Raw genomic sequence first — 14,081 nt, forward strand, 5'->3', positions numbered from 1 at the left:
AAATTGTAAAAAAAAAAAAAAAAAAAAAAATCTTACCATTTGAGACAAAGGAACAAGCACATTTCAACATAACATCATTCTTAAATTCTACTATAATAAAACCAACTTGCTTTTCCATTTGACATGGGTGAAATTCCTATAAATAATTAGTTTACCCATGAAAAATATATGGAACCTTATTTACTTACAAACATATGTTAGTGTTAACTTTTTTGTCCAAGGTTGTTATGCTTATATTATTTATTTTTATTCTAACAAATAAAGGCTACGTAGTATAAAATAACTGACCCAAAAATACTGAGCTATGTATTTAAAGTTATAACAGCAATTATAGACAGAAAAAATTAACAGATCTTTCATCCTTAAACTATAATTGGTATACTGTAATATTTTTTTATATAAAAAAAGTTTTTTCAGTGACAGATTTTGAACTCATCCAAAAAGAAAATCTTTTAATTAGGACCCGCACGCTTTGCCACTGCAATATAAAAGCACAAACTAATGTGCAAAGAAATTGTTGGCAATAAATATAGGAATGAAAGATTTCCAACTATTTTGAAAGTTATGATTACTTCTGCCTTGGACTATGCGGGCCTCATTGTGGTATTTTCAAATACTCACAAGACTAGGCGGTAGTTTGAACGCACCTCGTTGTTCACAACATACCGTTGATTTCCAAGCTCCTATGAACGAGGCTACAGTTACTGGCCAAATGGAACCCTCTGCAGGCCTCGCAACTGGGGAGCTTGTAAAATGACCCTCTGGTTGTCGAGAGTGCATGTGGCTTGTCATTAGTGTTAGAGAACTCCACGCCACGCCACGCCACGCCACGCCACGCCACGCCACGCTCCCACAGGAGAGAAACCAGACAACACTGCTCATAGTGAAATTTCAGAATCGAGCCCCTGGATACACAAGGTGAGTGCTAGCTAAAGAGTGGTATTGTTGTGGGGGGGTGTTTTGGATCGGCGTACGTGTAGACCTTGGGCGCCACCACGTGGACCCGGCTACTGACTCTGTCCCAGGGCCGTGACGTGACCCGTGTGGAGCTAGGCTCGACTTCCCCCCGCTCTCAGCGGCGGGCACGCAATGTTGCCGGCGATCACAACTGCTTGTGGGGTCTTGAGGTGCCCCACACACCTCCGTCTCTGTACTGGAAAGCCAGTGATCGCGAATTGAGTGCAACGAGTCGGGTGAATATTAAGTGTTATTGCTGCAGACACGTACTCTGACAATGCGTACAAAAAACAGCAAGTAGTCCAGCTTGCTGACCAGGACACCGCGTGGACTGGCCCCGAAAGTGCAAGCTCACCGAATAATACAAAATGCTCCAGGGAGCTTTAATTAGTTAAGTTACACAGTCTGCCGCCGGGGTAGGCCTTGAAGGTTAATAAAAAAGGTTTAAAATAATTACGACGGCGGATGATAACGGATCAGTTGAGAGCAATAAGTCGACGTGGTGCTGAGATGCGTCCTACCCCGCACTGCGAACACAAGAGACTGGGCCGGGCCATGGGTGTCATAACCGCAGGAAGTGCTGAATTTACCATTAGTAGATTGATATAACAGAACAATTAAACATAACATATTTAAACCCTTTAAAGATTACACGTTAATTTAGACTTTAGTATTACGTATTACAGTTATTTAAATGTACATACTGTGCAAAGGTTCTACAGTACAATTCCTTACGCCCTTACCTAGGAACAGAGCTTCTATTCTCGTTCTAAACACAATATCAGCTTAGGAGGCTAACACTTCTTCTAGGCAGAAATAAACTGAGTGGTCACAACACAAACTCAGCTGACTAATACACTAATTCTTCGGCATAACATTACCGACATTCACAATAGTATCTGTATACACTCGTATCATAAAATGGCAGGTGATCCCGCCAGTCTTGCTGGGAGTCATGGCAGTTGGCTCCGAGCACATTACCCAGTGATCGCATCTGCCGTTCTACAGGATGCCTTGAGGCTCCCTAACTGAGGAAGTGGCGGGTGTTACACTCCTTGCCACACTTCACTCAAAAACTGGGATCCTCGGCCAACAAGACGTATGTAGATTTTCCTACAACTTCTGTAAAATGTTAAAATTTGGACAATACAGTATTGGCATTTACCAGTGCATAACACTAGGTGTACTTGCTAAACACATCTACACAAATCCACTGTAACTGATTATAAAGGTTTATGTGGTATCATTGCCCGGAGCTCTCCAAACAGCAGCTTAGCCTCTGGAATAACAGGAATAACATGCAGGAGACTGTGGCCTTCTGGAATAACAGGAATAACATGCAGGAGGCTGTGGCCTTCTGGAATAACAGGAATAACATGCAGGAGGCTGTGGCCTTCTGGAATAACAGGAATAACATGCAGGAGGCTGTGGCCTTCTGGAATAACAGGAATAACATGCAGGAGGCTGTGGCCTTCTGGAATAACAGGAATAACATGCAGGAGGCTGTGGCCTTCTGGAATAACAGGAATAACAAGCAGGAGGCTGTGGCCTTCTGGAATATCAGGAATAACAAGCAGGAGGCTGTGGCCTTCTGGAATAACAGGAATAACAAGCAGGAGGCTGTGGCCTTGGCGAGTGCTCTAGGCATGCTGGGAAGCACAGCTGACGGCTCATGGCACAGGACAGCTTCCTGAAAACAACATGGTCTAGGCTTAGGCATAGCTCCCAGGCAATTTTATTCCTCATGGCTTCAGGTATTATTATTTTCACTGTCATTCCAGCTTCACTTAATTTTGACGTCATTCACAGACCCTGGCAAAGAACTGGCACTTGGGTCCCAGTGTCGCAACCAGACATCTTGTGACTTGCGCTACTGCGTGGCAGAGTCTGAAAGGTAGTACCTGGAAGATGTGCTGTTGATTGCGGAATAGTAATGCGGTGCACTGGCAGAATTCCGCTTGCAATTGAGTCTGCCAGTACTCTGAAGATAAATCCAGGGTGGTAAGATACTTTGCATCTTGGTGTAGACGTAGTATTTCACTGGTTAGTATGGGACTTTCCTTGTCCTTACCAGTGATACGGTCAAGCTCTCATGCGTCCAGGATGAGCCTCACTGATTCGTCCTTTTTCTGAACACATACTATAAGGTTGGCAAAAGGACTCCCCTCCATTTTCACGCTGTGCTAATCCAGCATCAACTGTAAATACTCTGATGCCTTGTTCAGGTATTATTCTGGAATTGAATAGGTTTTGCGATGGTTTGCCTTCTCTGGGACCTCTAGCTGTCCAGGCTAGTACCAGAGCAGGAGCGTCCGTCCTTCGATGGGGAGGAGACCCTCTGGACGAGCTGGAAGCGATCAGAGCCAACGCCGTGCAACCTGGGGCGGTAGAGGGAACCCCAGCATCAAAAAAGGATCACTTCACACTAGCCCGTGAGTTAGTATAGTAACTGCCACAGTTCACACGGCCAGCCCCCCGGATACTCCACCGGCTTCGGTGCCCCGGAGCTTACAGCATTCTTTTGTGCCTGGTTGTATTATATTCCATAGCAGAAGCCGCACCCAGACGAGCATTCCCATTACACCATAGGTTCTTCGCGGTGAACCAAGGCCTTTGGGACCCCCCATCTATCGTTGCCTGCAGAGAGGGCTTTTCTGCCTCACCAGATACCTCTTCCATACATCTGAGGATGTCAAGGGACAAGAACTCTCGGAATAGTCCCAAGAAAATGGGTTAATAATAATGCAATAAGAATGTAGTGTGGAAAAAAGGCTGCAGACAACATTGGTAATACAGAGGGGAACACAGACAGTAATAGTGAAGTCAGTTTGGTTAACCTAGCAATACCTACCAAAAAAGCAAGGTAATTTGTACTAAGATATATCAAGAATGAAAATATGAACGAGGGCACAAATCAGAAACAACTGTGAAACAGTGGGATTTAAAGGCTTTCCAGATGTTTGCATTGATGAACCAAACTAATACAGAAGAAGAGTCACCCTATCCAAAACAAAATAGAGTCCAGAAGAAAGTGATTGATGTATAGAAATCTATAAGTAGTCTAGTGTACTATGCTTAATGTGATTACTATTAGTAGCCTGTATGTAAGGCTACAACAGGTGGGGGAGCAGTGAACTAACCAAAAATGATGGCATTGCGTAGTTGTATTAGTATGTAAATTGAAAGGAAATAAAGAGTGAGATACAAAAGTGCAATGCAGGCATTTTACTGAATCATGCATTACTGGTCATCGTAATTCCTTTATATTTTCACACATTTGGTGTGCTGTGCTGTGTTCAGAGAATTGAATACACAAAGACAAAGGGACTTGTGTGTGACCGGCTGCAGCTAGCCACGTATAAATTTTGATGGATGACTGAATGGCCGGACAAGTTGCAAATCACAGTCAGTGGTGCTATCGTGATTCAAGCGGCTTTCCTATTCTTGGATGAAAACGTTTCAACAGCATTTCTAAACGTGTGATTGGATTGATACCTAATGAGATAAACTGTAAATTATATCAACACATTAAATTTTATATTAATTAAAATATGAATTCCAAATGTCTAAGTTGTTGAAAAATATCCTCCTTGCAGAAACATAGAGCACACAAAGTGTATATATATCTCAACTCTTGTCAACTAAACTAACCTTGAAAACTATTCAACAGCAGTTAATGAGATTTCCCACCCAGATACACATCTGTGTGCTGTCACCGATGCCAAATGGGGTTTGTGATGTTTGTGCAAATAAAATGATGGTCTGTTCTTCTCTAAGAAGGTGGAAACTTAAGATTGTAAGATTGAGATATTTCTAATATAAGTGTTATTCTTCAGACATCCACACGATCTCTATAGACGTGACTATCATTCACTCAACCAACTTGCAGCAACCCAGGTTACTGCCCTTCCTGCCCTTCCCACTTGTTTAATGTTTTAATTAATGAATTATTATGTTGTCTGATATCATTTAGATAACATCTTATTATTTCTTTTAAGAAGTTTCCTGTGTTTGCTATACATTTTATAATACAAATTTACATTATTTCATGATTTTTAAGTTATTCTGATTATTTGCTTACTTTGAAGTGAATAAGCCCCTAAGCTTTAATTTTACCTGTCTGTTTGTATATGTATGTTTTTATGTGCCTTCACATGTTCGAGTATGGTTTTGTTTTGCATTGTTCATAAATGACAATATTAACAGAATTTTCTTTTGTACTTTTTTTCTCGCCATGATTTTTTGTCTGAAGGCAAGCTGATGCAATTGTTTGCCTGTTGTGTAAGAATGAGAGAATATGTGTGAGAAAGGACTTGGAGTGCTGTTGCCATGTGCCAGTATTGGCTGGTATTTTGTTACAGGTTTTTTTATGTCGTGATTTTTACCGGAATAGCCTCATAGCAGGGCGTAAGGAAACTGTGTACTGCTATGGTTTTGTAAGGAATGTGCTGTGATTGGCTGGAGAGGTCAAGCACGCGCCACTTCCTTCGAGGGGTACGCATTTACAAGTAGCCTCGTCAGTTGCATCTGATCGAGGTATCGAGCGGTCGTGTGTCGGTCCTTGGCTCACAAATTATATCCTAATGTGAGTTAGAGAGAATTTCGCAGCTGTGGCCCAGGTGCCACCATTTATAATCAACCTTTCTTAATCGTTTCAAAATTTTTATCTAGAATTTCTGATCACAGTCGCAGGTATTTAGCCCACAAAGATCAAGTGAACTTGGTTTTTTTCCCGAGGACGTGGTCCTTTGGCCTGTACCAAGAGTTTGTGTGTAACCACAGGACATAATTGATAACAATATTTAATATTCATCCTTCGATACCTTCGAACAGTCGACGTATGTGTTTTTTGGTGTCTGTGAAGAGATTATGTGAGAAAGGTTGTATACTCAATTTGTACATGCCTTTGTGGCTGCCAGATGGCTGCCACAATGATTGTGAATTTTCTTTGAGTATCAACGTTAATATCAGTTTGTGTCCGAGATACAATATTTTAGTAGACAAATCGTCGACAGTAACATTTTTTTGGAACTTATATAAGTCTCAGCGCCCAATTCATTTCTCCAAGTGTTAATGAAACATGTATATCCACTTATAGCCAGGTGGTCTAGGGTGTGATAAACTGACGGGAAACCCTATAAGCTCTGACGTCGCCAATGCTCAGAGCTGCTTAATACAAGTCTGAAGCTCGTTATATATCTGTTTCATAAAATATTGTGTGGTTATTAGATGGAAACAAATACTAACTAGGTTCCATGCTTTTTAAAGACATTTTTAAAAATAAATATTAGGCCTGTCACAAGAACATTTTTAGTACCCCATGGTTTTCTTCTTAGAAAATTTACAAAAGAAATAAAGCAGTTGTTTAATAATTATTGCTGCTATTAGGCTTATTTACCACAACATATTATTTAGCTGACACTGAGGTATTTTACCAAACAGGTATGTTCATGTACTCACTCATAAATACTCAATACGTTGTAACACAAGCAGTGATTAACTTCAAAATTAGCAGTGTATATATAATATATATATATGTATGTATATATGTATATATATAGATACACATACATACACACACATACAACACACAGTCAAGTCTTGAAATGTTTACGAGAACATTGGAAGTTAGTTGACAGTAAATATTCAATATTTTAACAGCAATTTCACACAAGCAGCTACCTACCACAAGGTGGCAAAGCTACATGGAATTCTTAATTCCTGGTTAGTTCCAGGTTTTAAAGGCTCAAAATTTCAAAATTTCCAGGTTTTGTCTTCCATTATTTAAAAACAAGTCCCACTGGAAAAAAAAAGTTGGGTAATTTAATAAATTTAACAAGCTAGTTTATTAATTGATGTCATGCATGTATTACATCCAAAACAACCACAAGAATTTCTTTTTTTTTCTTTTTAAATCTCTTAGGAACACTTCTAGTCACTATGCATACTTACATAAGATATTCCAAGAAGACATTGCAACTTAAATTCTTTTGAAAATATAATACATTAAAGTTAAAATTGTTAAAAATTAAAATTTTTAAAATATTTCAGTGACTCACTTCGAAGGTAGAACCTTCAGTTAGATATGACTTATATACATACAATATATATTGTTTAAGAAAATATTTTGCTAGTAAATTACAAGTTTGCAAAACTACTACTATGTTTAGACATCTTTTATGTGCTTATATATAGTATGTCCATAACGTCAAGGAGCGTTATGAACACTTGTTGTGGCTAACAGAAACAAAACGAAAGCACATTTGACAGTATTGAAAATAGTTTGTTAGTATGAAGTTCAACTGTGCGTGCATAGGTGATAACTAGGGTGACCAAATCACACATCCAAGGAGGGTTTGGGGACGATACCCTCCAGCTAGGGGGTCCGAGGGGCCTGCATCGAGACGTAATCATTGAAACATGCTCTTTTTTTTTTCCTGCTAATTTGAGATCTATAAATCTTTTTCAATTTACCTATGAATATGTAATTTAATTTAAATTGTGAGGCGTATAATAAATAAAAACAACAATTTTGCAGTAAATACTTATTTCTTGTAAGTATTATGACATACTTCAAAACATAATTAAACAAGATAACTAAAATTGTTAGTCAAAATTATGTTAAAAATCTTTAGGATTTAAATTTCGGATATTTTTCTTTCATTCCAGACAATTTTAAAACCTCTTTATTTTCCAATATAAAGTTGTAAAAACTAGAACAGTCCATATTTAAATTGTGGAGTACCAGCAAAAGTTCAACTGTCGAGGAGAGGGGAAGACGGCCCGAGGAGAGGCGCGACAAAAGTGTATCATCAACCCAACGTAAATACGGGACATTTAGGCGTCCCGGTAGACTTTATCGGGACCCCATGTACGATCGTTAAAAAACGGGACGTTGGTCCCCCTAGTGATAACGCAACACCACTAACCACACAGCAGCAGCAGCGGATCACGCAGAGGAAAGTTCAACGTGAATATTGTCGCATGTACAACAAAGAGCCACCACATAGGAATAATAATTGGTGGGATAGCAGTCAATGATACCGGCAGTTTGTTGGATAAACTCCGTACTGGTAGGCCATCATAAGTGACAAGTGTGTAGAGGCTATACAGGAGAGCTATCCAAGTTTGTGAATTAGGCCTAACCAAGACTACACTTCATAAGGTTTTAAAGAAATGGCTCCGTTTTTCGGGTTACAAAATGCAGCTGTTGCATGCTATTGAACCGGCGGAAATGGCCACACGATTCACGTTTGTTACTAATATGCTTAATGAGATTGACAAGTATGAAAAATTTCTGAAGATTGAATTTAGCGATGAGGCCACATTCCATGTCTGTGGATATGTCCGTCATAACGTCAAAATATGGGCTGCTGAAAATCCTCATGCCTACGTTGAGTACGAACGTAACAAGCCTAAGGTAAACATTTGATTGCTACTGGTGCCCTGATGCATGATAGTAAAGTTACATGGCCATTTTTCTTTGCGGAGCAGACTGTGACGTCAAACAGCTACCCTAACATGGAGAAATTGCATGCAGGTGTCATCTTTCATCTGGACGGCGCTCCTCCACAATCTGGATACAACATTCCCCCAGCAGTGGATAGCAGGGGTGCTGTCAAGACACTGTCACCATGATCTCCGGACCTGACACCATTACACTTTTACCTGTGGGGTTACGTATCAGCGACATTTATCATTTAAAATGGAGAATCACAGGTGCTATTCACTCTGTTACACCAGACGTCCTTAACCGTCAGTGGGAAGAACTAGAACATTATTTCGATGTGTGCAGGGCATTAAATACAGGCCACATCAAACTGCACTGAACAGGTATGCAAACTTGGAGAGTTTTCCTTTTATTTGGCGAAGATTTCACATTTTTATCTTGTTTCGTTGTTTTCCTGTGACGGTCGAAAGTGCACCATGACTTTAGACACATTGTATTAATTCTACCTCTTTCTTAGCTTCAGTGAGCAGTTTATTTTTTTTTCTCTCCAACTCCCTCTCTCTCTAGCAAGGCATTTCTCCTCTCTTGTTGCATTTTACTGCAATTGGTCATAAACATGGGTAATTCACACTGCTTACAGCAAGGGATTTGTATCGTTCAAAATAATTTGTTGGTTTTATTCTGCAGTAGAGCCTCCAGTCTTTGACATGACAAATCAATTTTAGGTCATGTCAGCGGTGAAATTCTTCAGATGTAAAATTAAAAAAAAAAAAAAAAAAAAAAAAAAAAACACCACACACTTCATCCCCTACGGCTATTTGCCGGCAATCCATAGTACAATCTTAACACACGTCACATCGCTGTAGAGGTTCGCCCATAGATAACCAGCGCTTGAAAGGAATAGGCACACAGTGCTGGAAAATCGCATAAATGATGCAGTTCTTAAGCACCATGAGCCTTTTTCAACTTAGCTCTTTGCAACTTGCTAGACAAACAAATAGTTCCCAATGACTTTAGAACATTAATGAGTTTCTTGCAGTTTGTCAAGCAAAGAACTGACTAGTTCAGGATTCCCAAATTTCCCAGTTGGGTGGCCACCCTGTACTAGTAATGATTAGCAGCAATATAAATGATAAATGAAAACATTATCTCTATTCAGCAAAACATGCATCACATGTTTGCAAAAAAATATAACGTAAAAAAAAAACTCTTTATAATTCCACTCAAAGAAGTGTTTAAAAATGTAAGCGCTGAAAAATGATCACAACTTAAAATGATCACAACTTGGTTTAGCATGCACAGCAGCATGGAGCATGAGCGGAAAAACTGATTTTTTGTAATTTGTTTTTAGGTCTGCACACCTGTCTGTAATTGGCAACCCACATTAGAGAAATAACTGTTTTGTGAGTATGTTTGGACTGCAAATTAACATGTTGCTGACAGCTGCTAAGTCCCTTATACATTCCCATACAGTACTACTACCATCCCCTTACTTCAACGGAATCATATAACTTCCACTACGGTGCTTATAAAATAATTAAAAAGCTGTGTCATAACAACATTGTTGTTCAACATACATATTTCCATAATGATGTTTAAAAGGATAAAATATATTTATTCCTTTTATATTTGTTAAATATTTTAAATTCAGTATCCTGCATCACTTGTAAAATAAGTTGTGTGTTTACTCAGAAAAAAAGTCATAATCTTATATTATCACAAATTTCATTAAAATAAATATCAATAACAAAACTGCATACGAAAAGTGGGCCAGCAGTTCGCGAGATGCATGGGCACACACAGCTATGCTTCATCATAAGGAGTGTGAAACGAGGTTATGTGAATATCATCTTACTTATGGCCACCACTGATGCCAACTAAGCAAACATGGCTCAGAGACACTCATCAACTGTATTTCTGGTATGCTCCTGTAATCACAATAAACTTGTAATGCTGTTACATGAGATAATTCTTATTTTATTCAAGAACATGTTTTGTGTCAAATGTACATAAATTTTCTACAACAAAATTATGTAAAATTTTTTGTCATTTTCTTTGAAGCAATATACATACAGCAACCTTTCAACTAAAAATTACAATTTGTTTTGAAAATGTTAAAAGCTACAACAAATAGGCATGACATCCTGTACTAATTGTATAATGCAGTTTTCCAAGCCGAAAAACCATTTTGGTGGAAAGAATCAGGTTTTGCAATGAAATGTTTGTACTCTACTACCTAAATCTTTACGTACACTGAGGTCCAAGTATGTTTCAACCATCATGACACCTCACAAAGTACACAAGTTTATACACTTACACTTAAGTTATGTACACAAAGTATGCAGACATCAACTGCAGCACTGTCATTTCACATCAATAAGTCTTCTAATAAATATTCAGACCCACATTTACGAGATTATCACTAGTTGAACAGTTTGAGAATCAACAACATTATTCCTTTGCTAAATTAATGAAATGAAATCTACAACTTAAAATAAAACAATAGTCCAAATAGCATCATGAACATAATTTATTCACAAAAACTTTAACACTTTGTATAAAATTAATATTTTAGGTATGTAAATGATACCATACGGCAAACAAAAATGAAAACCATGACAAAAATATTTCAAGTGTGGTGAAAGATGAGTGCAGGAGATTGACACAGCACTACTGTAGTGTCTACACTACTGTAGTGTCTACACTACTGCAGAGTCTACACTAATCAGTACCTGGCTGGCCACAGAGCAGACTGCAACCCAAACAACTACACACATAACAACTGTTCAAAGTTGATCTGGAGAAGGATGGGTAGACATATACCTGATAGACCTGATAAACCCCCACGTATGTGGCAGAATAATACTGAGTTTAAGAGTGTGTTGAGGACACAGCAGAACATGGGGCACTTCTGGCGGCAGACTTGTTAGGCATCACCGTGCTAGGTCTGAGGGGTCTGGCTCAGTACACTGCAATATGCTGCACTGTTGTCAGAGTAGCTGCCATACACTGAATAACCATCACGTTTAGTTACATTACACATTTAATTTGGTGTGTCATCCATATAATCATAATTAATTTAATTTTATCTTTATTTAATTATTTTTTGTCTCAAAGGCCTTTTCACATCATTAACACCATTAAAAATAAAGCTGGAAAAATCACATTAAAGTAAATTTATAACATGACTCAAACAAAATTCTTTGAAGGAATCTAAGCTTTCCATGTCTTGAATAACAAGATGGCCATGGTCATAACATTTTAGTAACATCATGGTGCCATTCAATTGATTGAGTTCAAGAAAAATTGGATGTGATTTGAAGGAAAATGGACATTGATAGTATTATTACAGATATCATTATGAAGAATGTGTTCAATAATAAATACCAATTATTTTATCTGTTAAAATATTGGTAGCAACAGGTCACTAATACGTCAGGAAGTTAATGAACTTGTCATGTGTTATCAGATGGTAATGAGATTTACATTTTCTTGACCATTTTATGACAGTCTACAGTCAACGTTTCTCTCAACATCAAAAGCAGGGCGTGGAAATGATAATGGAAGTGATGAGTTCATACTTCTGTATGACATGTATTACTGCTACAACACAGACAATTAAAAGCGTGTTATTTAAATCACAAATCGGGAAACCAAAAGAAGCACATGCACTTGCCACATGGAGTTATCAGCAAAAGAGCACCAGGATGTTATTTTTAAGTAAACAAAGGAACTTCTGAATTCAAGCTGCTTATGCGTGATGTTATCTGATAGTATATTAGACCTCAAACAGTTTTATTATTTTAAAAATATATCTTCCTAAAAACAGTGTACATGATATGAATATAAAAATTGTATGAGCCCGAGGTTAGTGGAGAGAGGTTGCCTCGATTGCTCTCGTATCGTTCTGCGAATCACATCACTAGCTTACCACCCCGCCCGCTCCTTTTCGAAACTGTGGTTTAGTAGCAAATCTGCTCGTCACAAGGTGTTATAGCTTCAAGTGGAAATGGTTATTGTTGTTGTGAGGAGTCTGATTGTACAAAGAGCACATGTTATAAAATAATATTATTACCTATATTGTATGTGCGCAAATGTTTTGTTAAAAACTAGCAGGCAACAAGTTAAATAAAACATTTTTTAAGGGAATTAATATTATTAGTTTAAGAGCTTTTTAAAATTATATCATAAATTTGATGGCAGGTACATGGCATACAGTGGCCGTGTACAAATAGTTTGGTAAACAAATCATACCTAATACCATCAGTTCCCAAGTAATGAACATCTGTTGCGAGTGTGGGTTCACAAAAGATGAGATGTCAAGTGGAATCCAAAGACATCTTAAATATGTACATTTAGTTTCCAGACGGGTTGGGTGAAGTCATGATTATGGTAAACTGGTTAACAATTACTTTTCCAAACATAGATTTACCCAACGTAATTTTATGTACTTCAAAATGTCAGTGATTACACGCAGTATTAAAACCGCAGGTGCCAAAACCCCCATTTATTGTCACATATATGGTGGCTGCAAATACCATATTATATTTATTGTTACCCATAAAAATTCTCGTACACTACAAATGGTTGCAACAACTCATTTTACGTTTAAAATTGGATACAAATCAAAATGTCGTCGCGTGTGTGTGAAAGTCGCACGTACTCGAGACTAAAACCTTCTGTAACTTTGTGATTTAAACAAAAAACATTAATTATTTGTGAAATTGTCAGGACTTTCACAACCCAGTTGACATCCTGGTTACACTCAAACAAAGCCATAATCTTAAAATTAAGTAATAAATTAAAGTGATAAAATGGTTAAAATAAAGATTGATATTTACTATAATTAATTTTAGTGTTTCAAAAATTATCCATCAACATTTGCCTGTACAGAATACCATGTTACAGCTACATTTAAATAGTGTTTCATTACCTTACACAAACAATGTAATTTTTCTGAAACATGAAAGACTTGCGCCTAAAACATTTGTGCTCTATGGCATACATCTGACAACAGTGTGCCCACACAAGGAACATGCTAATGGCAGAAATCGTGTCTTGGAATCTGAGAGAAAATGCTGCCCATTGCACTGCGAACTAAGGGTAAAACACACACACACACACACATGTATGTGTGTGTGTGCATATTTCATATTTTTGCAATCCCCTAAGGTTGCAGTTCTAAGATACCTTTACTTCAGAACCAGAATCCATTCATGTCCAAGTGAAACACCTGTGTGTGATGATCCCGATCCAAGTGAACACTCGAGACCAGGGCTGCTGCCGACCACGCTTACCAACCACAACACGTCCGACCCACTTATACATAAAACTGACCTTACACGTCGGTGCGAGCATGTACCACGGTTGTATGTAGCACATTGGTACAAGGCAAGATGGCTGAAAATGAGCAAGTTGTACAGACCATGGGCGACGAGCCAACAGCCCCACTATAACACAAATAAGTCTCTCACATAAAGTGATTCCATCATTTTGGGTATGATCTAAGAAACAGTCACCCAATATAACTGCATACAACCTTGTATAATCCAAAGATTATCAGCCAAAGAGTTTTCTTAACACATACAGTTGATTATTTTTTTTTTTAACATTGACCACTTGCAAGCTATCACAAACAAAATAAAAGCATGAATTTGTATTCTATAAAAAGTTA

The 14,081-nt window shown here is 38.1% G+C and overlaps 1 protein-coding gene across 1 annotated transcript in view; it reads right to left on the reverse strand.

The window, feature by feature from the left end:
• The window catches only part of LOC134535244 (zinc finger protein 665-like), a 193,887-nt gene continuing 179,806 nt past the window's right edge, over window positions 1–14,081 (reverse strand). The window contains exon 12 of the mRNA XM_063374315.1: window positions 1–14,081. This exon is cut by the window's right edge and continues 29,621 nt beyond it. The gene's annotated coding sequence lies outside the window, so the exon portion shown is untranslated.

The sequence above is a fragment of the Bacillus rossius genome, chromosome 8, assembly GCF_032445375.1.
Source record: "Bacillus rossius redtenbacheri isolate Brsri chromosome 8, Brsri_v3, whole genome shotgun sequence".
Lineage (NCBI taxonomy): Eukaryota > Metazoa > Arthropoda > Insecta > Phasmatodea > Bacillidae > Bacillus > Bacillus rossius.